Source organism: Schistocerca gregaria, chromosome 3, assembly GCF_023897955.1.
Source record: "Schistocerca gregaria isolate iqSchGreg1 chromosome 3, iqSchGreg1.2, whole genome shotgun sequence".
NCBI lineage: Eukaryota > Metazoa > Arthropoda > Insecta > Orthoptera > Acrididae > Schistocerca > Schistocerca gregaria.
This window is the reverse complement of record NC_064922.1, coordinates 948,614,318-948,637,122: the sequence shown is the minus strand read 5'-3', so window position 1 is coordinate 948,637,122 and position 22,805 is coordinate 948,614,318. Positions and strand designations below refer to the sequence as shown.

Genomic DNA, 22,805 nt, shown 5'->3' with positions numbered 1-22,805 from the left:
TTGCATATACAATTCCAACTGCCAGCTCGTACACGTTTCTAGAAACGATCGCAAAACACTGAATCAGGTTCCACCGAGACTCGAACTCGGATCGCTGGATTCAAAGTCCAGAGTGCTAACCATTACACCATGGAACCGTGTGCCTCCAGCGGATTTAAACTGTGCAGCATCATGTCATTAAACCGGTAAGCTGCGATTTATTACATGTAGCGTCCTCAGGAAGTGTTTGCGTGGCAAATGAAGCAACCAAGTAGGTTGAAAGTGGAAGGAACAACTTCGAATGTAGCGAGAATTCTTGCCAGTAATCGTACATTAAGTGATGTCGAAGGGTCAGGTAATCAAAATCCCGGAACAGCCACTTTCGTATGGTGGATGCTTTGTGCTGGAAGCAGCCTAGCTATGAAAACAGCTATGGACACAGAGTACTGTCGAAAAGTACGTGCTGTCACACAACGCTACGTAGTGGTCGTATGGTGCTTGACACGATTACATTTGCACTTCACACGATCGACATACTGTCCCACAACTCAAGCAGCTCTTTCAGCCTTCAACTACATTGGTCCTCAGCACAGCTCATGTTGTAGGTGTCGATTAAGAAACCTCTTTGAGAATATGGTCCAGATTGGATGCTTCAATAGCAAGTGCGGCAAGATCTCAGTAGGTGGCGGGGTGTACAGTTGCTTACTTTTGCGGCCTGTTGGTCTAGGGGTATGATTCCTGCTTTGGGTGCAGGAGGTCCCGGGTTCAAATGCCGGACAGGCCCTACTTTTCACTTTCGCGACAACCAAGCACTACGCTAAACTAGCGAGTCTCTGAAAGTAAGCCATGCAACGGGGCAAACTGCATGTCGGGCCACCGGCCAATGATACTGGCAAGTGCGTCTTGTGGAAAGCAATCTACGAAGCAGGATTAAGCCGTCTTCGATTACTTATATCTATACCTAAAGACTGACACGTACAACGATTCTATTCGTTTCCCAGGAACTAGTACATCGCATGCACGTTTGTTAAATGCATGCGCATGCAGCACCCAAAACGGAGAGATGCTGGGAGAAGCAGCTGAGGTCGTCTTCTCGCAGTTGAACCCCTTACGTTCGGTTATTAATCCTAGTAGCAAAAGCATAAGCATTTGGAGCGTTCCCCATTCACGTGTGGACTGCTATTAACAATTTGCATTACATGATCCTAGCTAAAATTTTGCATATACAATTCCAACTGCCAGCTCGTACACGTTTCTAGAAACGATCGCAAAACACTGAATCAGGTTCCACCGAGACTCGAACTCGGATCGCTGGATTCAAAGTCCAGAGTGCTAAGCATTACACCATGGAACCGTGTCCCTCTAGCGGAATTATACTGACCAGCATCATGTCATTAAACCGGTAAGCTGCGATTTATTACATGTAGCGTCCTCAGGAAGTGTTTGCGTGGCAAATGAAGCAACCAAGTAGGTTGAAAATGGAGGGAACAACTTCGAATGTAGCGAGAATTCTTGCCAGTATTCGTACATTAAGTGATGTCGAAGGGTCAGGTAATCAAAATCGCGGAACAGCCACTTTCGTATGGTGGATGCTTTGTGCTGGAAGCAGCCTAGCTATGAAAACAGCTATGGACACAGAGTACTGTCGAAAAGTACGTGCTGTCACACAACGCTACGTAGTGGACTGATGGTGCTTGACACGATAACATTTGCAGTTCACACGATCGACATACTGTCTCACAACTCAAGCAGCTCTTCCAGCCTTCAACTACATTGGTCCTCAGCACAGCTCATGTTGTAGGTGTCGATTAAGAAACCTCTTTGAGAATATGGTCCAGATTGGATGCTTCAATAGCAAGTGCGGCAAGATCTCAGTAGGTGGCGGGGTGTACAGTTGCTTACTTTTGCGGCCTGTTGGTCTAGGGGTATGATTCCTGCTTTGGGTGCAGGAGGTCCCGGGTTCAAATGCCGGACAGGCCCTACTTTTCACTTTCGCGACAACCAAGCACTACGATAAACTAGCGAGTCTCTGAAAGTAAGCCATGCAACGGGGGAAAATTCCGTGTCGGGCCACCGGCCAATGATACTGGCAAGTGCGTCTTGTGGAAAGCAATCTACGAAGCAGGATTAAGCCGTCTTCGATTACTTATATCTATACCTAAAGACTGACACGTACAACGATTCTATTCGTTTCCCAGGAACTAGTACATCGCATGCACGTTTGTTAAATGCATGTGCATGCAGCACCCAAAACGGAGAGTTGCTGGGAGAAGCAGCTGAGGTCGTCTTCTCGCAGTTGAACCCCTTACGTTCCGTTATTAATCCTAGTAGCAAAAGCATAAGCATTTGGAGCGTTCCCCATTCACGTGTGGACTGCTATTAACAATTTGCATTACATGATCCTAGCTAAAATTTTGCATATACAATTCCAACTGCCAGCTCGTACACGTTTCTAGAAACGATCGCAAAACACTGAATCAGGTTCCACCGAGACTCGAACTCGGATCGCTGGATTCAAAGTCCAGAGTGCTAACCATTACACCATGGAACCGTGTGCCTCCAGCGGACCTAAACTGTGCAGCATCATGTCATTAAACCGGTAAGCTGCGATTTATTACATGTAGCGTCCTCAGGAAGTGTTTGCGTGGCAAATGAAGCAACCAAGTAGGTTGAAAGTGGAAGGAACAACTTCGAATGTAGCGAGAATTCTTGCCAGTAATCGTACATTAAGTGATGTCGAAGGGTCAGGTAATCAAAATCGCGGAACAGCCACTTTCGTATGGTGGATGCTTTGTGCTGGAAGCAGCCTAGCTATGAAAACAGCTATGGACACAGAGTACTGTCGAAAAGTACGTGCTGTCACACAACGCTACGTAGTGGTCGTATGGTGCTTGACACGATTACATTTGCACTTCACACGATCGACATACTGTCTCACAACTCAAGCAGCTCTTTCAGCCTTCAACTACATTGGTCCTCAGCACAGCTCATGTTGTAGGTGTCGATTAAGAAACCTCTTTGAGAATATGGTCCAGATTGGATGCTTCAATAGCAAGTGCGGCAAGATCTCAGTAGGTGGCGGGGTGTACAGTTGCTTACTTTTGCGGCCTGTTGGTCTAGGGGTATGATTCCTGCTTTGGGTGCAGGAGGTCCCGGGTTCAAATGCCGGACAGGCCCTACTTTTCACTTTCGCGACAACCAAGCACTACGCTAAACTAGCGAGTCTCTGAAAGTAAGCCATGCAACGGGGCAAACTGCATGTCGGGCCACCGGCCAATGATACTGGCAAGTGCGTCTTGTGGAAAGCAATCTACGAAGCAGGATTAAGCCGTCTTCGATTACTTATATCTATACCTAAAGACTGACAAGTACAACGATTCTATTCGTTTCCCAGGAACTAGTACATCGCATGCACGTTTGTTAAATGCATGCGCATGCAGCACCCAAAACGGAGAGATGCTGGGAGAAGCAGCTGAGGTCGTCTTCTCGCAGTTGAACCCCTTACGTTCCGTTATTAATCCTAGTAGCAAAAGCATAAGCATTTGGAGCGTTCCCCATTCACGTGTGGACTGCTATTAACAATTTGCATTACATGATCCTAGCTAAAATTTTGCATATACAATTCCAACTGCCAGATCGTACACGTTTCTAGAAACGATCGCAAAACACTGAATCAGGTTCCACCGAGACTCGAACTCGGATCGCTGGATTCAAAGTCCAGAGTGCTAACCATTACACCATGGAACCGTGTCCCTCTAGCGGAATTATACTGACCAGCATCATGTCATTAAACCGGTAAGCTGCGATTTATTACATGTAGCGTCCTCAGGAAGTGTTTGCGTGGCAAATGAAGCAACCAAGTAGGTTGAAAATGGAGGGAACAACTTCGAATGTAGCGAGAATTCTTGCCAGTATTCGTACATTAAGTGATGTCGAAGGGTCAGGTAATCAAAATCGCGGAACAGCCACTTTCGTATGGTGGATGCTTTGTGCTGGAAGCAGCCTAGCTATGAAAACAGCTATGGACACAGAGTACTGTCGAAAAGTACGTGCTGTCACACAACGCTACGTAGTGGACTGATGGTTCTTGACACGATAACATTTGCAGTTCACACGATCGACATACTGTCTCACAACTCAAGCAGCTCTTTCAGCCTTCAACTACATTGGTCCTCAGCACAGCTCATGTTGTAGGTGTCGATTAAGAAACCTCTTTGAGAATATGGTCCAGATTGGATGCTTCAATAGCAAGTGCGGCAAGATCTCAGTAGGTGGCGGGGTGTACAGTTGCTTACTTTTGCGGCCTGTTGGTCTAGGGGTATGATTCCTGCTTTGGGTGCAGGAGGTCCCGGGTTGAAATGCCGGACAGGCCCTACTTTTCACTTTCGCGACAACCAAGCACTACGCTAAACTAGCGAGTCTCTGAAAGTAAGCCATGCAACGGGGCAAACTGCATGTCGGGCCACCGGCCAATGATACTGGCAAGTGCGTCTTGTGGAAAGCAATCTACGAAGCAGGATTAAGCCGTCTTCGATTACTTATATCTATACCTAAAGACTGACACGTACAACGATTCTATTCGTTTCCCAGGAACTAGTACATCGCATGCACGTTTGTTAAATGCATGCGCATGCAGCACCCAAAACGGAGAGATGCTGGGAGAAGCAGCTGAGGTCGTCTTCTCGCAGTTGAACCCCTTACGTTCCGTTATTAATCCTAGTAGCAAAAGCATAAGCATTTGGAGCGTTCCCCATTCACGTGTGGACTGCTATTAACAATTTGCATTACATGATCCTAGCTAAAATTTTGCATATACAATTCCAACTGCCAGCTCGTACACGTTTCTAGAAACGATCGCAAAACACTGAATCAGGTTCCACCGAGACTCGAACTCGGATCGCTGGATTCAAAGTCCAGAGTGCTAACCATTACACCATGGAACCGTGTCCCTCTAGCGGAATTATACTGACCAGCATCATGTCATTAAACCGGTAAGCTGCGATTTATTACATGTAGCGTCCTCAGGAAGTGTTTGCGTGGCAAATGAAGCAACCAAGTAGGTTGAAAATGGAGGGAACAACTTCGAATGTAGCGAGAATTCTTGCCAGTATTCGTACATTAAGTGATGTCGAAGGGTCAGGTAATCAAAATCGCGGAACAGCCACTTTCGTATGGTGAATGCTTTGTGCTGGAAGCAGCCTAGCTATGAAAACAGCTATGGACACAGAGTACTGTCGAAAAGTACGTGCTGTCACACAACGCTACGTAGTGGACTGATGGTGCTTGACACGATAACATTTGCAGTTCACACGATCGACATACTGTCTCACAACTCAAGCAGCTCTTTCAGCCTTCAACTACATTGGTCCTCAGCACAGCTCATGTTGTAGGTGTCGATTAAGAAACCTCTTTGAGAATATGGTCCAGATTGGATGCTTCAATAGCAAGTGCGGCAAGATCTCAGTAGGTGGCGGGGTGTACAGTTGCTTACTTCTGCGGCCTGTTGGTCTAGGGGTATGAGTCCTGCTTTGGGTGCAGGAGGTCCCGGGTTCAAATGCCGGACAAGCCCTACTGTTCACTTTCGCGACAACCAAGCACTACGATAAACTAGCGAGTCTCTGAAAGTAAGCCATGCAACGGGGCAAACTGCATGTCGGGCCACCGGCCAATGATACTGGCAAGTGCGTCTTGTGGAAAGCAATCTACGAAGCAGGATTAAGCCGTCTTCGATTACTTATATCTATACCTAAAGACTGACACGTACAACGATTCTATTCGTTTCCCAGGAACTAGTACATCGCATGCACGTTTGTTAAATGCATGTGCATGCAGCACCCAAAACGGAGAGTTGCTGGGAGAAGCAGCTGAGGTCGTCTTCTCGCAGTTGAACCCCTTACGTTCGGTTATTAATCCTAGTAGCAAAAGCATAAGCATTTGGAGCGTTCCCCATTCACGTGTGGACTGCTATTAACAATTTGCATTACATGATCCTAGCTAAAATTTTGCATATACAATTCCAACTGCCAGCTCGTACACGTTTCTAGAAACGATCGCAAAACACTGAATCAGGTTCCACCGAGACTCGAACTCGGATCGCTGGATTCAAAGTCCAGAGTGCTAACCATTACACCATGGAACCGTGTGCCTCTAGCGGAATTATACTGACCAGCATCATGTCATTAAACCGGTAAGCTGCGATTTATTACATGTAGCGTCCTCAGGAAGTGTTTGCGTGGCAAATGAAGCAACCAAGTAGGTTGAAAGTGGAGGGAACAACTTCGAATGTAGCGAGAATTCTTGCCAGTAATCGTACATTAAGTGATGTCGAAGGGTCAGGTAATCAAAATCGCGGAACAGCCACTTTCGTATGGTGGATGCTTTGTGCTGGAAGCAGCCTAGCTATGAAAACAGCTATGGACACAGAGTACTGTCGAAAAGTACGTGCTGTCACACAACGCTACGTAGTGGTCGGATGGTGCTTGACACGATAACATTTGCACTTCACACGATCGACATACTGTCTCACAACTCAAGCAGCTTCTCACAACTCAAGCAGCTCTTTCAGCCTTCAACTACATTGGTCCTCAGCACAGCTCATGTTGTAGGTGTCGGATTAAGAAACCTCTTTGAGAATATGGTCCAGATTGGATGCTTCAATAGCAAGTGCGGCAAGATCTCAGTAGGTGGCGGGGTGCACAGCTGCTTACTTTGGCGGCCTGTTGGTCTAGGGGTATGATTCCTGCTTTGGGTGCAGGAGGTCCCGGATTCAAATGCCGGACAGGCCCTACTTTTCACTTTCGCGACAACCAAGCACTACGATAAACTAGCGAGTCTCTGAAAGTAAGCCATGAAACGGGGCAAACTGCATGTCGGGCCACCGGCCAATGATACTGGCAAGTGCGTCTTGTGGAAAGCAATCTACGAAGCAGGATTAAGCCGTCTTCGATTACTTATATCTATACCTAAAGACTGACACGTACAACGATTCTATTCGTTTCCCAGCAACTAGTACATCGCATGCACGTTTGTTAAATGCATGTGCATGCAGCACCCAAAACGGAGAGATGCTGGGAGAAGCAGCTGAGGTCGTCTTCTCGCAGTTGAACCCCTTACGTTCCGTTATTAATCCTAGTAGCAAAAGCATAAGCATTTGGAGCGTTCCCCATTCACGTGTGGACTGCTATTAACAATTTGCATTACATGATCCTAGCTAAAATTTTGCATATACAATTCCAACTGCCAGCTCGTACACGTTTCTAGAAACGATCGCAAAACACTGAGTCAGGTTCCACCGAGACTCGAACTCGGATCGCTGGATTCAAAGTCCAGAGTGCTAACCATTACACCATGGAACCGTGTGCCGCTAGCGGACGTAAACTGAGCAGCATCATGTCATTAAACCGGTAAGCTGAGATTTATTACATGTAGCGTCCTCAGGAAGTGTTTGCGTGGCAAATGAAGCAACCAAGTAGGTTGAAAGTGGAGGGAACAACTTCGAATGTAGCGAGAATTCTTGCCAGTATTCGTACATTAAGTGATGTCGAAGGGTCAGGTAATCAAAATCGCGGAACAGCCACTTTCGTATGGTGGATGCTTTGTGCTGGAAGCAGCCTAGATATGAAAACAGCTATGGACACAGAGTACTGTCGAAAAGTACGTGCTGTCACACAACGCTACGTAGTGGGCGGATGGTGCTTGACACGATTACATTTGCACTTCACACGATCGACATACTGTCTCACAACTCAAGCAGCTCTTTCAGCCTTCAACTACATTGGTCCTCAGCACAGCTCATGTTGTAGGTGTCGGATTAAGAAACCTCTTTGAGAATATGGTCCAGATTGGGTGCTTCAATAGCAAGTGCGGCAAGATCTCAGTAGGTGGCGGGGTGCACAGCTGCGTACTTTTGCGGCCTGTTGGTGTAGGGGTATGATTCCTGCTTTGGGTGCAGGAGGTCCCGGATTCAAATGCCGGACAGGCCCTACTTTTCACTTTCGCGACAACCAAGCACTACGATAAACTAGCGAGTCTCTGAAAGTAAGCCATGAAACGGGGCAAACTGCATGTCGGGCCACCGGCCAATGATACTGGCAAGTGCGTCTTGTGGAAAGCAATCTACGAAGCAGGGTTAAGCCGTCTTCGATTACTTATATCTATACCTAAAGACTGACACGTACAACGATTCTATTCGTTTCCCAGCAACTAGTACATCGCATGCACGTTTGTTAAATGCATGTGCATGCAGCACCCAAAACGGAGAGATGCTGGGAGAAGCAGCTGAGGTCGTCTTCTCGCAGTTGAACCCCTTACGTTCCGTTATTAATCCTAGTAGCAAAAGCATAAGCATTTGGAGCGTTCCCCATTCACGTGTGGACTGCTATTAACAATTTGCATTACATGATCCTAGCTAAAATTTTGCATATACAATTCCAACTGCCAGCTCGTACACGTTTCTAGAAACGATCGCAAAACACTGAGTCAGGTTCCACCGAGACTCGAACTCGGATCGCTGGATTCAAAGACCAGAGTGCTAACCATTACACCATGGAACCGTGTGCCGCTAGCGGACGTAAACTGAGCAGCATCATGTCATTAAACCGGTAAGCTGAGATTTATTACATGTAGCGTCCTCAGGAAGTGTTTGCGTGGCAAATGAAGCAACCAAGTAGGTTGAAAGTGGAGGGAACAACTTCGAATGTAGCGAGAATTCTTGCCAGTATTCGTACATTAAGTGATGTCGAAGGGTCAGGTAATCAAAATCGCGGAACAGCCACTTTCGTATGGTGGATGCTTTGTGCTGGAAGCAGCCTAGATATGAAAACAGCTATGGACACAGAGTACTGTCGAAAAGTACGTGCTGTCACACAACGCTACGTAGTGGGCGGATGGTGCTTGACACGATTACATTTGCACTTCACACGATCGACATACTGTCTCACAACTCAAGCAGCTCTTTCAGCCTTCAACTACATTGGTCCTCAGCACAGCTCATGTTGTAGGTGTCGGATTAAGAAACCTCTTTGAGAATATGGTCCAGATTGGGTGCTTCAATAGCAAGTGCGGCAAGATCTCAGTAGGTGGCGGGGTGCACAGCTGCGTACTTTTGCGGCCTGTTGGTCTAGGGGTATGATTCCTGCTTTGGGTGCAGGAGGTCCCGGATTCAAATGCCGGACAGGCCCTACTTTTCACTTTCGCGACAACCAAGCACTACGATAAACTAGCGAGTCTCTGAAAGTAAGCCATGAAACGGGGCAAACTGCATGTCGGGCCACCGGCCAATGATACTGGCAAGTGCGTCTTGTGGAAAGCAATCTACGAAGCAGGATTAAGCCGTCTTCGATTACTTATATCTATACCTAAAGACTGACACGTACAACGATTCTATTCGTTTCCCAGCAACTAGTACATCGCATGCACGTTTGTTAAATGCATGTGCATGCAGCACCCAAAACGGAGAGATGCTGGGAGAAGCAGCTGAGGTCGTCTTCTCGCAGTTGAACCCCTTACGTTCCGTTATTAATCCTAGTAGCAAAAGCATAAGCATTTGGAGCGTTCCCCATTCACGTGTGGACTGCTATTAACAATTTGCATTACATGATCCTAGCTAAAATTTTGCATATACAATTCCAACTGCCAGCTCGTACACGTTTCTAGAAACGATCGCAAAACACTGAATGAGGTTCCACCGAGACTCGAACTCGGATCGCTGGATTCAAAGTCCAGAGTGCTAACCATTACACCATGGAACCGTGTGCCTCTAGCGGACTTATCTGAGCAGCATCATGTCTTTATACCGGTAAGCTGAGATTTATTACATGTAGCGTCCTCAGGAAGTGTTTGCGTGGCAAATGAAGCAACCAAGTAGGTTGAAAGTGGAGGGAACAACTTCGAATGTAGCGAGAATTCTTGCCAGTATTCGTACATTAAGTGATGTCGAAGGGTCAGGTAATCAAAATCGCGGAACAGCCACTTTCGTATGGTGGATGCTTTGTGCTGGAAGCAGCCTAGCTATGAAAACAGCTATGGACACAGAGTACTGTCGAAAAGTACGTGCTGTCACACAACACTACGTAGTGGGCTGATGGTGCTTGACACGGTTACATTTGCACTTCACACGATCGACATACTGTCTCACAACTCAAGCAGCTCTTTCAGCCTTCAACTACATTGGTCCTCAGCACAGCTCATGTTGTAGGTGTCGGATTAAGAAACCTCTTTGAGAATATGGTCCAGATTGGATGCTTCAATAGCAAGTGCGGCAAGATCTCAGTAGGTGGCGGGGTGCACAGCTGCTTACTTTGGCGGCCTGTTGGTCTAGGGGTATGATTCCTGCTTTGGGTGCAGGAGGTCCCGGATTCAAATGCCGGACAGGCCCTACTTTTCACTTTCGCGACAACCAAGCACTACGATAAACTAGCGAGTCTCTGAAAGTAAGCCATGAAACGGGGCAAACTGCATGTCGGGCCACCGGCCAATGATACTGGCAAGTGCGTCTTGTGGAAAGCAATCTACGAAGCAGGATTAAGCCGTCTTCGATTACTTATATCTATACCTAAAGACTGACACGTACAACGATTCTATTCGTTTCCCAGCAACTAGTACATCGCATGCACGTTTGTTAAATGCATGTGCATGCAGCACCCAAAACGGAGAGATGCTGGGAGAAGCAGCTGAGGTCGTCTTCTCGCAGTTGAACCCCTTACGTTCCGTTATTAATCCTAGTAGCAAAAGCATAAGCATTTGGAGCGTTCCCCATTCACGTGTGGACTGCTATTAACAATTTGCATTACATGATCCTAGCTAAAATTTTGCATATACAATTCCAACTGCCAGCTCGTACACGTTTCTAGAAACGATCGCAAAACACTGAGTCAGGTTCCACCGAGACTCGAACTCGGATCGCTGGATTCAAAGTCCAGAGTGCTAACCATTACACCATGGAACCGTGTGCCGCTAGCGGACGTAAACTGAGCAGCATCATGTCATTAAACCGGTAAGCTGAGATTTATTACATGTAGCGTCCTCAGGAAGTGTTTGCGTGGCAAATGAAGCAACCAAGTAGGTTGAAAGTGGAGGGAACAACTTCGAATGTAGCGTGAATTCTTGCCAGTATTCGTACATTAAGTGATGTCGAAGGGTCAGGTAATCAAAATCGCGGAACAGCCACTTTCGTATGGTGGATGCTTTGTGCTGGAAGCAGCCTAGATATGAAAACAGCTATGGACACAGAGTACTGTCGAAAAGTACGTGCTGTCACACAACGCTACGTAGTGGGCGGATGGTGCTTGACACGATTACATTTGCACTTCACACGATCGACATACTGTCTCACAACTCAAGCAGCTCTTTCAGCCTTCAACTACATTGGTCCTCAGCACAGCTCATGTTGTAGGTGTCGGATTAAGAAACCTCTTTGAGAATATGGTCCAGATTGGGTGCTTCAATAGCAAGTGCGGCAAGATCTCAGTAGGTGGCGGGGTGCACAGCTGCGTACTTTTGCGGCCTGTTGGTCTAGGGGTATGATTCCTGCTTTGGGTGCAGGAGGTCCCGGATTCAAATGCCGGACAGGCCCTACTTTTCACTTTCGCGACAACCAAGCACTACGATAAACTAGCGAGTCTCTGAAAGTAAGCCATGAAACGGGGCAAACTGCATGTCGGGCCACCGGCCAATGATACTGGCAAGTGCGTCTTGTGGAAAGCAATCTACGAAGCAGGATTAAGCCGTCTTCGATTACTTATATCTATACCTAAAGACTGACACGTACAACGATTCTATTCGTTTCCCAGCAACTAGTACATCGCATGCACGTTTGTTAAATGCATGTGCATGCAGCACCCAAAACGGAGAGATGCTGGGAGAAGCAGCTGAGGTCGTCTTCTCGCAGTTGAACCCCTTACGTTCCGTTATTAATCCTAGTAGCAAAAGCATAAGCATTTGGAGCGTTCCCCATTCACGTGTGGACTGCTATTAACAATTTGCATTACATGATCCTAGCTAAAATTTTGCATATACAATTCCAACTGCCAGCTCGTACACGTTTCTAGAAACGATCGCAAAACACTGAATGAGGTTCCACCGAGACTCGAACTCGGATCGCTGGATTCAAAGTCCAGAGTGCTAACCATTACACCATGGAACCGTGTGCCTCTAGCGGACTTATCTGAGCAGCATCATGTCTTTATACCGGTAAGCTGAGATTTATTACATGTAGCGTCCTCAGGAAGTGTTTGCGTGGCAAATGAAGCAACCAAGTAGGTTGAAAGTGGAGGGAACAACTTCGAATGTAGCGAGAATTCTTGCCAGTATTCGTACATTAAGTGATGTCGAAGGGTCAGGTAATCAAAATCGCGGAACAGCCACTTTCGTATGGTGGATGCTTTGTGCTGGAAGCAGCCTAGCTATGAAAACAGCTATGGACACAGAGTACTGTCGAAAAGTACGTGCTGTCACACAACGCTACGTAGTGGGCTGATGGTGCTTGACACGGTTACATTTGCACTTCACACGATCGACATACTGTCTCACAACTCAAGCAGCTCTTTCAGCCTTCAACTACATTGGTCCTCAGCACAGCTCATGTTGTAGGTGTCGGATTAAGAAACCTCTTTGAGAATATGGTCCAGATTGGATGCTTCAATAGCAAGTGCGGCAAGATCTCAGTAGGTGGCGGGGTGCACAGCTGCTTACTTTGGCGGCCTGTTGGTCTAGGGGTATGATTCCTGCTTTGGGTGCAGGAGGTCCCGGATTCAAATGCCGGACAGGCCCTACTTTTCACTTTCGCGACAACCAAGCACTACGATAAACTAGCGAGTCTCTGAAAGTAACACGCGATCTAGTGTAAACTGCATGTCGGGCCACCGGCCAATGATACTGGCAAGTGCGTCTTGTGGAAAGCAATCTACGAAGCAGGATTAAGCCGTCTTCGATTACTTATATCTATACCTAAAGACTGACACGTACAACGATTCTATTCGTTTCCCAGCAACTAGTACATCGCATGCACGTTTGTTAAATGCATGTGCATGCAGCACCCAAAACGGAGAGATGCTGGGAGAAGCAGCTGAGGTCGTCTTCTCGCAGTTGAACCCCTTACGTTCCGTTATTAATCCTAGTAGCAAAAGCATAAGCATTTGGAGCGTTCCCCATTCACGTGTGGACTGCTATTAACAATTTGCATTACATGATCCTAGCTAAAATTTTGCATATACAATTCCAACTGCCAGCTCGTACACGTTTCTAGAAACGATCGCAAAACACTGAGTCAGGTTCCACCGAGACTCGAACTCGGATCGCTGGATTCAAAGTCCAGAGTGCTAACCATTACACCATGGAACCGTGTGCCGCTAGCGGACGTAAACTGAGCAGCATCATGTCATTAAACCGGTAAGCTGAGATTTATTACATGTAGCGTCCTCAGGAAGTGTTTGCGTGGCAAATGAAGCAACCAAGTAGGTTGAAAGTGGAGGGAACAACTTCGAATGTAGCGAGAATTCTTGCCAGTATTCGTACATTAAGTGATGTCGAAGGGTCAGGTAATCAAAATCGCGGAACAGCCACTTTCGTATGGTGGATGCTTTGTGCTGGAAGCAGCCTAGATATGAAAACAGCTATGGACACAGAGTACTGTCGAAAAGTACGTGCTGTCACACAACGCTACGTAGTGGGCGGATGGTGCTTGACACGATTACATTTGCACTTCACACGATCGACATACTGTCTCACAACTCAAGCAGCTCTTTCAGCCTTCAACTACATTGGTCCTCAGCACAGCTCATGTTGTAGGTGTCGGATTAAGAAACCTCTTTGAGAATATGGTCCAGATTGGGTGCTTCAATAGCAAGTGCGGCAAGATCTCAGTAGGTGGCGGGGTGCACAGCTGCGTACTTTTGCGGCCTGTTGGTCTAGGGGTATGATTCCTGCTTTGGGTGCAGGAGGTCCCGGATTCAAATGCCGGACAGGCCCTACTTTTCACTTTCGCGACAACCAAGCACTACGATAAACTAGCGAGTCTCTGAAAGTAAGCCATGAAACGGGGCAAACTGCATGTCGGGCCACCGGCCAATGATACTGGCAAGTGCGTCTTGTGGAAAGCAATCTACGAAGCAGGGTTAAGCCGTCTTCGATTACTTATATCTATACCTAAAGACTGACACGTACAACGATTCTATTCGTTTCCCAGCAACTAGTACATCGCATGCACGTTTGTTAAATGCATGTGCATGCAGCACCCAAAACGGAGAGATGCTGGGAGAAGCAGCTGAGGTCGTCTTCTCGCAGTTGAACCCCTTACGTTCCGTTATTAATCCTAGTAGCAAAAGCATAAGCATTTGGAGCGTTCCCCATTCACGTGTGGACTGCTATTAACAATTTGCATTACATGATCCTAGCTAAAATTTTGCATATACAATTCCAACTGCCAGCTCGTACACGTTTCTAGAAACGATCGCAAAACACTGAGTCAGGTTCCACCGAGACTCGAACTCGGATCGCTGGATTCAAAGACCAGAGTGCTAACCATTACACCATGGAACCGTGTGCCGCTAGCGGACGTAAACTGAGCAGCATCATGTCATTAAACCGGTAAGCTGCGATTTATTACATGTAGCGTCCTCAGGAAGTGTTTGCGTGGCAAATGAAGCAACCAAGTAGGTTGAAAGTGGAGGGAACAACTTCGAATGTAGCGAGAATTCTTGCCAGTATTCGTACATTAAGTGATGTCGAAGGGTCAGGTAATCAAAATCGCGGAACAGCCACTTTCGTATGGTGGATGCTTTGTGCTGGAAGCAGCCTAGATATGAAAACAGCTATGGACACAGAGTACTGTCGAAAAGTACGTGCTGTCACACAACGCTACGTAGTGGGCGGATGGTGCTTGACACGATTACATTTGCACTTCACACGATCGACATACTGTCTCACAACTCAAGCAGCTCTTTCAGCCTTCAACTACATTGGTCCTCAGCACAGCTCATGTTGTAGGTGTCGGATTAAGAAACCTCTTTGAGAATATGGTCCAGATTGGGTGCTTCAATAGCAAGTGCGGCAAGATCTCAGTAGGTGGCGGGGTGCACAGCTGCGTACTTTTGCGGACTGTTGGTCTAGGGGTATGATTCCTGCTTTGGGTGCAGGAGGTCCCGGGTTCAAATGCCGGACAGGCCCTACTTTTCACTTTCGCGACAACCAAGCACTACGATAAACTAGCGAGTCTCTGAAAGTAAGCCATGCAACGGGGCAAACTGCATGTCGGGCCACCGGCCAATGATACTGGCAAGTGCGTCTTGTGGAAAGCAATCTACGAAGCAGGATTAAGCCGTCTTCGATTACTTATATCTATACCTAAAGACTGACACGTACAACGATTCTATTCGTTTCCCAGCAACTAGTACATCGCATGCACGTTTGTTAAATGCATGTGCATGCAGCACCCAAAACGGAGAGATGCTGGGAGAAGCAGCTGAGGTCGTCTTCTCGCAGTTGAACCCCTTACGTTCCGTTATTAATCCTAGTAGCAAAAGCATAAGCATTTGGAGCGTTCCCCATTCACGTGTGGACTGCTATTAACAATTTGCATTACATGATCCTAGCTAAAATTTTGCATATACAATTCCAACTGCCAGCTCGTACACGTTTCTAGAAACGATCGCAAAACACTGAGTCAGGTTCCACCGAGACTCGAACTCGGATCGCTGGATTCAAAGTCCAGAGTGCTAACCATTACACCATGGAACCGTGTGCCGCTAGCGGACGTAAACTGAGCAGCATCATGTCATTAAACCGGTAAGCTGAGATTTATTACATGTAGCGTCCTCAGGAAGTGTTTGCGTGGCAAATGAAGCAACCAAGTAGGTTGAAAGTGGAGGGAACAACTTCGAATGTAGCGAGAATTCTTGCCAGTATTCGTACATTAAGTGATGTCGAAGGGTCAGGTAATCAAAATCGCGGAACAGCCACTTTCGTATGGTGGATGCTTTGTGCTGGAAGCAGCCTAGATATGAAAACAGCTATGGACACAGAGTACTGTCGAAAAGTACGTGCTGTCACACAACGCTACGTAGTGGGCGGATGGTGCTTGACACGATTACATTTGCACTTCACACGATCGACATACTGTCTCACAACTCAAGCAGCTCTTTCAGCCTTCAACTACATTGGTCCTCAGCACAGCTCATGTTGTAGGTGTCGGATTAAGAAACCTCTTTGAGAATATGGTCCAGATTGGGTGCTTCAATAGCAAGTGCGGCAAGATCTCAGTAGGTGGCGGGGTGCACAGCTGCGTACTTTTGCGGCCAGTTGGTCTAGGGGTATGATTCCTGCTTTGGGTGCAGGAGGTCCCGGATTCAAATGCCGGACAGGCCCTACTTTTCACTTTCGCGACAACCAAGCACTACGATAAACTAGCGAGTCTCTAAAAGTAAGCCATGCAACGGGGCAAACTGCATGTCGGGCCACCGGCCAATGATACTGGCAAGTGCGTCTTGTGGAAAGCAATCTACGAAGCAGGATTAAGCCGTCTTCGATTACTTATATCTATACCTAAAGACTGACACGTACAACGATTCTATTCGTTTCCCAGCAACTAGTACATCGCATGCACGTTTGTTAAATGCATGTGCATGCAGCACCCAAAACGGAGAGATGCTGGGAGAAGCAGCTGAGGTCGTCTTCTCGCAGTTGAACCCCTTACGTTCCGTTATTAATCCTAGTAGCAAAAGCATAAGCATTTGGAGCGTTCCCCATTCACGTGTGGACTGCTATTAACAATTTGCATTACATGATCCTAGCTAAAAATTTTGCATATACAATTCCAACTGCCAGCTCGTACACGTTTCTAGAAACGATCGCAAAACACTGAGTCAGGTTCCACCGAGACTCGAACTCGGATCGCTGGATTCAAAGTCCAGAGTGCTAACCATTACACCATGGAACCGTGTGCCTCTAGCGGACTTAAACTGAGCAGCATCATGTCATTAAACCGGTAAGCTGCGATTTATTACATGTAGCGTCCTCAGGAAGTGTTTGCGTGGCAAATGAAGCAACCAAGTAGGTTGAAAGTGGAGGGAACAACTTCGAATGTAGCGAGAATTCTTGCCAGTATTCGTACATTAAGTGATGTCGAAGGGTCAGGTAATCAAAATCGCGGAACAGCCACTTTCGTATGGTGGATGCTTTGTGCTGGAAGCAGCCTAGATATGAAAACAGCTATGGACACAGAGTACTGTCGAAAAGTACGTGCTGTCACACAACGCTACGTAGTGGGCGGATGGTGCTTGACACGATTACATTTGCACTTCACACGATCGACATACTGTCTCACAACTCAAGCAGCTCTTTCAGCCTTCAACTACATTGGTCCTCAGCACAGCTCAAGTTGTAGGTGTCGGATTAAGAAACCTCTTTGAGAATATGGTCCAGATTGGATGCTTCAATAGCAAGTGCGGCAAGATCTCAGTAGGTGGCGGGGTGCACATCTGTTTACTTTTGCGGACTGTTGGTCTAGGGGTATGATTCCTGCTTTGGGTGCAGGAGGTCCCGGGTTCAAATGCCGGACAGGCCCTACTTTTCACTTTCGCGACAACCAAGCACTACGATAAACTAGCGAGTCTCTGAAAGTAAGCCATGCAACGGGGCAAACTGCATGTCGGGCCACCGGCCAATGATACTGGCAAGTGCGTCTTGTGGAAAGCAATCTACGAAGCAGGATTAAGCCGTCTTCGATTACTTATATCTATACCTAAAGACTGACACGTACAACGATTCTATTCGTTTCCCAGCAACTAGTACATCGCATGCACGTTTGTTAAATGCATGTGCATGCAGCACCCAAAACGGAGAGATGCTGGGAGAAGCAGCTGAGGTCGTCTTCTCGCAGTTGAACCCCTTACGTTCCGTTATTAATCCTAGTAGCAAAAGCATAAGCATTTGGAGCGTTCCCCATTCACGTGTGGACTGCTATTAACAATTTGCATTACATGATCCTAGCTAAAATTTTGCATATACAATTCCAACTGCCAGCTCGTACACGTTTCTAGAAACGATCGCAAAACACTGAGTCAGGTTCCACCGAGACTCGAACTCGGATCGCTGGATTCAAAGTCCAGAGTGCTAACCATTACACCATGGAACCGTGTGACGCTAGCGGACGTAAACTGAGCAGCATCATGTCATTAAACCGGTAAGCTGAGATTTATTACATGTAGCGTCCTCAGGAAGTGTTTGCGTGGCAAATGAAGCAACCAAGTAGGTTGAAAGTGGAGGGAACAACTTCGAATGTAGCGAGAATTCTTGCCAGTATTCGTACATTAAGTGATGTCGAAGGGTCAGGTAATCAAAATCGCGGAACAGCCACTTTCGTATGGTGGATGCTTTGTGCTGGAAGCAGCCTAGATATGAAAACAGCTATGGACACAGAGTACTGTCGAAAAGTACGTGCTGTCACACAACGCTACGTAGTGGGCGGATGGTGCTTGACACGATTACATTTGCACTTCACACGGTCGACATACTGTCTCACAACTCAAGCAGCTCTTTCAGCCTTCAACTACATTGGTCCTCAGCACAGCTCATGTTGTAGGTGTCGGATTAAGAAACCTCTTTGAGAATATGGTCCAGATTGGATGCTTCAATAGCAAGTGCGGCAAGATCTCAGTAGGTGGCGGGGTGCACAGCTGCTTACTTTTGCGGCCTGTTGGTCTAGGGGTATGATTCCTGCTTTGGGTGCAGGAGGTCCCGGGTTCAAATGCCGGACAGGCCCTACTTTTCACTTTCACGACAACCAAGCACTACGATAAACTAGCGAGTCTCTGAAAGTAAGCCATGCAACGGGGCAAACCGCATGTCGGGCCACCGGCCAATGATACTGGCAAGTGCGTCTTGTGGAAAGCAATCTACGAAGCAGGATTAAGCCGTCTTCGATTACTTATATCTATACCTAAAGACTGACACGTACAACGATTCTATTCGTTTCCCAGCAACTAGTACATCGCATGCACGTTTGTTAAATGCATGTGCATGCAGCACCCAAAACGGAGAGATGCTGGGAGAAGCAGCTGAGGTCGTCTTCTCGCAGTTGAACCCCTTACGTTCCGTTATTAATCCTAGTAGCAAAAGCATAAGCATTTGGAGCGTTCCCCATTCACGTGTGGACTGCTATTAACAATTTGCATTACATGATCCTAGCTAAAATTTTGCATATACAATTCCAACTGCCAGCTCGTACACGTTTCTAGAAACGATCGCAAAACACTGAGTCAGGTTCCACCGAGACTCGAACTCGGATCGCTGGATTCAAAGTCCAGAGTGCTAACCATTACACCATGGAACCGTGTGCCTCTATCGGACTTATCTGAGCAGCATCATGTCATTAAACCGGTAAGCTGAGATTTATTACATGTAGCGTCCTCAGGAAGTGTTTGCGTGGCAAATGAAGCAAACAAGTAGGTTGAAAGTGGAGGGAACAACTTCGAATGTAGCGAGAATTCTTGCCAGTATTCGTACATTAAGTGATGTCGAAGGGTCAGGTAATCAAAATCGCGGAACAGCCACTTTCGTATGGTGGATGCTTTGTGCTGGAAGCAGCCTAGATATGAAAACAGCTATGGACACAGAGTACTGTCGAAAAGTACGTGCTGTCACACAACGCTACGTAGTGGGCGGATGGTGCTTGACACGATTACATTTGCACTTCACACGATCGACATACTGTCTCACAACTCAAGCAGCTCTTTCAGCCTTCAACTACATTGGTCCTCAGCACAGCTCATGTTGTAGGTGTCGGATTAAGAAACCTCTTTGAGAATATGGTCCAGATTGGATGCTTCAATAGCAAGTGCGGCAAGATCTCAGTAGGTGGCGGGGTGCACAGCTGCTTACTTTTGCGGCCTGTTGGTCTAGGGGTATGATTCCTGCTTTGGGTGCAGGAGGTCCCGGGTTCAAATGCCGGACAGGCCCTACTTTTCACTTTCACGACAACCAAGCACTACTATAAACTAGCGAGTCTCTGAAAGTAAGCCATGCAACGGGGCAAACTGCATGTCGGGCCACCGGCCAATGATACTGGCAAGTGCGTCTTGTGGAAAGCAATCTACGAAGTAGGATTAAGCCGTCTTCGATTACTTATATCTATACCTAAAGACTGACACGTACAACGATTCTATTCGTTTCCCAGCAACTAGTACATCGCATGCACGTTTGTTAAATGCATGTGCATGCAGCACCCAAAACGGAGAGATGCTGGGAGAAGCAGCTGAGGTCGTCTTCTCGCAGTTGAACCCCTTACGTTCCGTTATTAATCCTAGTAGCAAAAGCATAAGCATTTGGAGCGTTCCCCATTCACGTGTGGACTGCTATTAACAATTTGCATTACATGATCCTAGCTAAAATTTTGCATATACAATTCCAACTGCCAGCTCGTACACGTTTCTAGAAACGATCGCAAAACACTGAGTCAGGTTCCACCGAGACTCGAACTCGGATCGCTGGATTCAAAGTCCATAGTGGTAACCATTACACCATTTTCTTTTATTTATTTATTTATTTTTTTTGGGCCTCCCTTCTCCCCACACAGCCCATCCATTCGCTCTCCTTTTATGCCTTCTTCGGCGAGCTTCTATGCTATATCGACTGATTTTTTTTTCAAATTTACTGTGACAGTTAGGGAAATGAAATGATGTTTGGCTTCTTCGCCATGTGAGGCTTCTCCTCCGTAGAACTGAAAATTGAAAAATTAAGGCTTCTTGGGAATTAATAAATTGTCACTCTTGCTTCATACTGAAAAAAATTAAACAAAAATAGAAAGATTGTAACTGAGGAACACGTGCAAGAAGCTTCCACTGCATTGTGTGCAACGAAACCACCTTCCGATATTACCGAGATCCTGGAAAATCATCATAGATGAAAGTAGTTGCTGGAGATATGGGGTTCATCCAGCAGTAAGTGTGAAGCCGCAGTGCTGTTTCGGGGTTCTGTCCGAGGCCTTCACGGCTACCGTAGCGGCCCTGGGGCACACGAAGTCCCCACCGTACTTCACCCTCAACAGCGATCCCCTACTTTGGCCTGTGACTACATTTTTCGTAGACGAGGGCTATTAAGATGTTTATCCAATCCCTTGTCTCTGAAACAGAATGTGTAACATGTTACCAAAAGTTTTTTTGTGGTCCCTGCGCGTACATATCTGATAATATTTTGCTCGTTCGTATAATTCGTATTCTAAAACACGGTCATTGCCGTGTTCAGATATAACGTAATGTACATAATTGCCAAACAACCACAACACAGCATTGGTTTTCTGGACAGGGAAGAAAACACCATCGGGGAAGAGTAATTTTTCAACATTGATCTCAGTACTAACAGTTCTGGTTATAAAGGCTACCCGCCGTTGGAGTCCCCTCCATATTTCGGCGTATCCGCCACAGAGATAGCGGTGGATCAATGTGTCAACTGCGTCACATCGGGTGCACACAATCGTGTCACTAAGACCAATGGAGTGCAACTTTTCGTTAGTGGAAACTACGTTATTAACAACTCGGTACCAGGTTGCCTGAATGGCGGAAGACAGTTCACGATTACTAATATTTTTCCAAATTCTTTTCCAGTCTTTGTCGGGATATCTGCACTCCATTTTATTGACATGTTCTTTCGTTGTTAAGAGTTCCATTAATTTCCTGCAATTCCTTGATTGTGGATTCGTGACAATACTGTCCATGTAGCTAATCTCTAAAAAGAACTGGCGAATATATTTCAATTTATAATTAATTCCGCCTATATTTATGGGTGGACGTAAATTTTCTGGCTGTAGGAGTCGATACAGCCTGGCTGTAATACTATGTGGATGTTTTTCTATAATTTGTAGGGTCCTCTTTATATATAACGCCGTAGTCTTCCGCCATATATCTGTTAAACCTAGGCCACCTTCAGCGGAAGGTAACGTAACTGTACCGACTGCTACTCTAAAAATATTCCCTGTCCATATAAATCGGCAAATGATACTCATTATACGTTTGGCAATGGGTTTCGAAACTGGCAATATTTGACCTATATATATAGCTTTTGATAAAATGGACCAATTAATTATTCTGATTCGTTGTTTAATGTTCAGATGTCTGGTCTGATTGAGTATTGTGGCTCCTCTGATTGTATCCAGTACTTTCTTCCAATTGTAGGTCATGGTCTGAAGCGGACATCGGTAAAAGGTGACACCCAGAGCGGTGTGACGATCGACGGAGCGTGCCCATTCCAAACGGACATCTTGAAGACCTTTAAGATTTAAAAACGAACTCTTCACCTCGTTAACCCTAGCGCCTGTAGCTTCACAAGACATCTGAATATTCGTAGTTAATTTCTCTAAATCTTCGTTACTACGAATAACCACTCCAACGTCATCAGCATATGCATTGGTGACGTTGTTAACGCCAGATATCGTGATGCCCTCAAGATCGACATCGAGTCTCCTTAGTAAAGGCTCCAGTGCAACAACATACAGGAGCATTGACAAAGGACTTCCCTGCGGGACGCCGTTGCGAATTTCAATGGGTGGAGTGAAATGCCCATTTACAGACACTTGTGTTTGGATGCCTTCAACAATGTTAATTAAAACTTGCACAAAATGTTAACTAAAACCCACATAGGTCAACGTTCTGAACAGAAATAAGTGGTTGACCCTGTCAAAAGCCTTTGAGAAGTCGATAAAGGCAAGGCCTCCTTGTGAGGATGACGTTGCAAAAATTGCAGAGACATCCCTATATTCACAAACAGTTTTAAAAATATTCCGCCCCGAGAGACAGGTTTGGTGGTCACCTATGATCTTCTCCATTAGAGGTCTCAGTCTT

At 46.4% G+C, this 22,805-nt stretch overlaps 28 non-coding genes across 28 annotated transcripts; 11 read left to right on the top strand and 17 right to left on the bottom strand.

Annotated features, from left to right (window-relative positions):
* Positions 1-65: 65 nt before the first annotated feature.
* Positions 66-137, bottom strand: Trnaq-uug (transfer RNA glutamine (anticodon UUG)). The gene has a single exon. It is a non-coding gene; the product is annotated as a tRNA-Gln (tRNA).
* Positions 138-691: 554 nt separating this feature from the next.
* On the top strand, positions 692-763 carry Trnap-ugg (transfer RNA proline (anticodon UGG)). The gene has a single exon. It is a non-coding gene; the product is annotated as a tRNA-Pro (tRNA).
* Positions 764-1,261: 498 nt separating this feature from the next.
* On the bottom strand, positions 1,262-1,333 carry Trnaq-uug (transfer RNA glutamine (anticodon UUG)). The gene has a single exon. It is a non-coding gene; the product is annotated as a tRNA-Gln (tRNA).
* Positions 1,334-1,887: 554 nt separating this feature from the next.
* Trnap-ugg (transfer RNA proline (anticodon UGG)) lies at positions 1,888-1,959 on the top strand. Its single transcript has one exon. It is a non-coding gene; the product is annotated as a tRNA-Pro (tRNA).
* A 499-nt stretch (positions 1,960-2,458) lies between these two features.
* Positions 2,459-2,530, bottom strand: Trnaq-uug (transfer RNA glutamine (anticodon UUG)). Its single transcript has one exon. It is a non-coding gene; the product is annotated as a tRNA-Gln (tRNA).
* A 554-nt stretch (positions 2,531-3,084) lies between these two features.
* On the top strand, positions 3,085-3,156 carry Trnap-ugg (transfer RNA proline (anticodon UGG)). Its single transcript has one exon. It is a non-coding gene; the product is annotated as a tRNA-Pro (tRNA).
* Positions 3,157-3,654: 498 nt separating this feature from the next.
* Positions 3,655-3,726, bottom strand: Trnaq-uug (transfer RNA glutamine (anticodon UUG)). Its single transcript has one exon. It is a non-coding gene; the product is annotated as a tRNA-Gln (tRNA).
* Positions 3,727-4,850: 1,124 nt separating this feature from the next.
* Positions 4,851-4,922, bottom strand: Trnaq-uug (transfer RNA glutamine (anticodon UUG)). Its single transcript has one exon. It is a non-coding gene; the product is annotated as a tRNA-Gln (tRNA).
* Positions 4,923-6,046: 1,124 nt separating this feature from the next.
* Trnaq-uug (transfer RNA glutamine (anticodon UUG)) lies at positions 6,047-6,118 on the bottom strand. Its single transcript has one exon. It is a non-coding gene; the product is annotated as a tRNA-Gln (tRNA).
* Positions 6,119-6,692: 574 nt separating this feature from the next.
* Trnap-ugg (transfer RNA proline (anticodon UGG)) lies at positions 6,693-6,764 on the top strand. The gene has a single exon. It is a non-coding gene; the product is annotated as a tRNA-Pro (tRNA).
* A 498-nt stretch (positions 6,765-7,262) lies between these two features.
* Trnaq-uug (transfer RNA glutamine (anticodon UUG)) lies at positions 7,263-7,334 on the bottom strand. The gene has a single exon. It is a non-coding gene; the product is annotated as a tRNA-Gln (tRNA).
* Positions 7,335-8,459: 1,125 nt separating this feature from the next.
* Trnaq-uug (transfer RNA glutamine (anticodon UUG)) lies at positions 8,460-8,531 on the bottom strand. The gene has a single exon. It is a non-coding gene; the product is annotated as a tRNA-Gln (tRNA).
* Positions 8,532-9,086: 555 nt separating this feature from the next.
* On the top strand, positions 9,087-9,158 carry Trnap-ugg (transfer RNA proline (anticodon UGG)). Its single transcript has one exon. It is a non-coding gene; the product is annotated as a tRNA-Pro (tRNA).
* A 498-nt stretch (positions 9,159-9,656) lies between these two features.
* Trnaq-uug (transfer RNA glutamine (anticodon UUG)) lies at positions 9,657-9,728 on the bottom strand. Its single transcript has one exon. It is a non-coding gene; the product is annotated as a tRNA-Gln (tRNA).
* A 554-nt stretch (positions 9,729-10,282) lies between these two features.
* Positions 10,283-10,354, top strand: Trnap-ugg (transfer RNA proline (anticodon UGG)). The gene has a single exon. It is a non-coding gene; the product is annotated as a tRNA-Pro (tRNA).
* Positions 10,355-10,852: 498 nt separating this feature from the next.
* Positions 10,853-10,924, bottom strand: Trnaq-uug (transfer RNA glutamine (anticodon UUG)). Its single transcript has one exon. It is a non-coding gene; the product is annotated as a tRNA-Gln (tRNA).
* A 555-nt stretch (positions 10,925-11,479) lies between these two features.
* Positions 11,480-11,551, top strand: Trnap-ugg (transfer RNA proline (anticodon UGG)). Its single transcript has one exon. It is a non-coding gene; the product is annotated as a tRNA-Pro (tRNA).
* A 498-nt stretch (positions 11,552-12,049) lies between these two features.
* Trnaq-uug (transfer RNA glutamine (anticodon UUG)) lies at positions 12,050-12,121 on the bottom strand. The gene has a single exon. It is a non-coding gene; the product is annotated as a tRNA-Gln (tRNA).
* Positions 12,122-12,675: 554 nt separating this feature from the next.
* On the top strand, positions 12,676-12,747 carry Trnap-ugg (transfer RNA proline (anticodon UGG)). Its single transcript has one exon. It is a non-coding gene; the product is annotated as a tRNA-Pro (tRNA).
* A 498-nt stretch (positions 12,748-13,245) lies between these two features.
* Trnaq-uug (transfer RNA glutamine (anticodon UUG)) lies at positions 13,246-13,317 on the bottom strand. Its single transcript has one exon. It is a non-coding gene; the product is annotated as a tRNA-Gln (tRNA).
* Positions 13,318-13,872: 555 nt separating this feature from the next.
* Trnap-ugg (transfer RNA proline (anticodon UGG)) lies at positions 13,873-13,944 on the top strand. Its single transcript has one exon. It is a non-coding gene; the product is annotated as a tRNA-Pro (tRNA).
* A 498-nt stretch (positions 13,945-14,442) lies between these two features.
* Positions 14,443-14,514, bottom strand: Trnaq-uug (transfer RNA glutamine (anticodon UUG)). The gene has a single exon. It is a non-coding gene; the product is annotated as a tRNA-Gln (tRNA).
* Positions 14,515-15,639: 1,125 nt separating this feature from the next.
* Trnaq-uug (transfer RNA glutamine (anticodon UUG)) lies at positions 15,640-15,711 on the bottom strand. The gene has a single exon. It is a non-coding gene; the product is annotated as a tRNA-Gln (tRNA).
* A 1,126-nt stretch (positions 15,712-16,837) lies between these two features.
* Trnaq-uug (transfer RNA glutamine (anticodon UUG)) lies at positions 16,838-16,909 on the bottom strand. The gene has a single exon. It is a non-coding gene; the product is annotated as a tRNA-Gln (tRNA).
* A 1,125-nt stretch (positions 16,910-18,034) lies between these two features.
* Positions 18,035-18,106, bottom strand: Trnaq-uug (transfer RNA glutamine (anticodon UUG)). Its single transcript has one exon. It is a non-coding gene; the product is annotated as a tRNA-Gln (tRNA).
* A 555-nt stretch (positions 18,107-18,661) lies between these two features.
* On the top strand, positions 18,662-18,733 carry Trnap-ugg (transfer RNA proline (anticodon UGG)). Its single transcript has one exon. It is a non-coding gene; the product is annotated as a tRNA-Pro (tRNA).
* Positions 18,734-19,231: 498 nt separating this feature from the next.
* Positions 19,232-19,303, bottom strand: Trnaq-uug (transfer RNA glutamine (anticodon UUG)). Its single transcript has one exon. It is a non-coding gene; the product is annotated as a tRNA-Gln (tRNA).
* A 554-nt stretch (positions 19,304-19,857) lies between these two features.
* On the top strand, positions 19,858-19,929 carry Trnap-ugg (transfer RNA proline (anticodon UGG)). Its single transcript has one exon. It is a non-coding gene; the product is annotated as a tRNA-Pro (tRNA).
* The last annotated feature ends 2,876 nt before the right edge of the window (positions 19,930-22,805 follow it).